This window comes from Pteropus medius, unplaced genomic scaffold, assembly GCF_902729225.1.
Source record: "Pteropus medius unplaced genomic scaffold, Ma_sr-lr_union100, whole genome shotgun sequence".
NCBI classification, from domain to species: domain Eukaryota; kingdom Metazoa; phylum Chordata; class Mammalia; order Chiroptera; family Pteropodidae; genus Pteropus; species Pteropus medius.
In genome coordinates, this window is record NW_024345601.1 from 1,095,234 (window position 1) to 1,097,081 (window position 1,848).

Here is a 1,848-nt window from a genome sequence, read left to right on the forward strand (position 1 = left end):
ATTTTAAGTCCATTATCCCAGAAATGCTCTGGAGATGTATCTTAGAATCACAAAAAAGAGTAACTCTTTCTACAGTCTTTGAGTTCATGCTGAAGCTGCTGGTGAGTAACTACAATGGGACTACTACAGCCTTTAAACATGTAAATATGCCTAAATATAAATATCTCTATATACTGTAGGGATATTTCCTATGAATTTTTTTTTATTTATGCCTACAGCACCTGGTCTTCCTAGGTGGTCTCCCATCCAAGTACTAACCAGGCCCAACCCTGCTTAGGTTCTGAGATCAGACATCGGGCTTGTTCAGGGTGGCATGGCCATAGACCATGGACCGTGTGGCTCCACTGGGATGCGAACCCAGGACCTTCTGTGTGTAAAGCAAACATGCTAACCGCTACACTATGGCACCATGTCTTCCTCTGAATTTTATGCACTAAATAAATAAGCTCATACAGAGAGAGATGGAGGGAGAGAGGGAGGGAGAGAGAGAGAGAGAGATGAAGAGAGACAGACATGCATATATTTAAAAAATAGAGAAAACAATGCAAAATACTCTAATTTCTTAAAATCAAAAAGAAAAGAATACTTTAGCATCATTAGAGCCATACAGTTGATAATGTCTACAAATAAGAATCGTTCATTATTGAAATATATAAACATTACATGAATCTTAAAAGTTGTTTTTATTCAAATGATTCTATAGATAGAAATAAAAGTTATGTTTATATTAAGATGAATATACAATTAAGTGCTAATTATATGTCTGTCACCTTATATCATTACAAGAAAATCTTCACAATAACCCTATAAGAAAAGTACCCCTATTATCATTCCCATTTATACATTTAACAAACAAACAAAACTTAAGGTTAGAAAGGGAAATTAAGTGGATCCTTAACTTGAACCTACATTCTGCTGATCCATATTCTTCAGTTATCAGGTCAGTGGTGTCAACAGAGAGAAAACACAGTGTCAAGAAGCCCTTGCACCTTTATAGGTAGTTCATTAAAATGAAAAACAGTTGAGCTATAAAGAGCTTAATATTAAAAAAATAATCCCATTTGCAAATGATAACGTATGTATACCCATCTAAGAACAATTCTTCCTCTTCATCTTTTGAATTTAACTATAAAATATCACCACAAAGAAATACAAATCCTGCAAATGCTTTACCTAAATATCTGAAGTCAGTAAGACAGGAAAAAGATTAGAAGTTCATCAGGATTATCCATCTTGCTTCCTCTCTGCTAAATCAAACATTAAACTATTAGGAGTAGACGAAAAAAAATCTTGTAATCCTCAGGTGTGCCTTTAAATTCATAAATTGAAAGATTTCTAGGACATTTTATATTAGTTGACACTGCTCTGTGGCATATTCAAAGACATTTTCCAAGAGAAGTCGCTCTAAGAAAACATTAAAATGGCCATTCACATTTTTATATTATAGGAAAAAAACCCAGATTCAGCAACTTAGTTATGCAGCTATTTCCTATCCAAGCCAAGTCAATTAAAATCCACTACTGCTTTCAACAAAACTACCAATATCTACTTATGGCACCAGAGCTCAGTTAGCTCTAATGGCCAGTTACTTCTATTTGGGCTGTCTGGCCTTCATACCTTATAGGCTTAGAAGGATAGACATCAATTTTCAAGCCAAATAGAAAAAGGAAAGTATCAAGCCAAATAGAAAAAGGAAAGTAAGTTCCGATCAAGATGGTGGAGTGTATAAATGCCGTCCTTGCCTCCTCTCACATCCACATCAAAATTACAACTAAATACAGAATAGTCATCATTGGGAATTGCCTGAAGTCTAGCTGAACAGAAGTCCTACACTAGGAACACACAGAA

General features: G+C 35.0%; 1 pseudogene; it reads right to left on the minus strand.

Annotated features, from left to right (window-relative positions):
* Window positions 1-209: 209 nt before the first annotated feature.
* On the minus strand, window positions 210-325 carry LOC120612019 (uncharacterized; annotated as a pseudogene).
* Window positions 326-1,848: the final 1,523 nt, after the last annotated feature.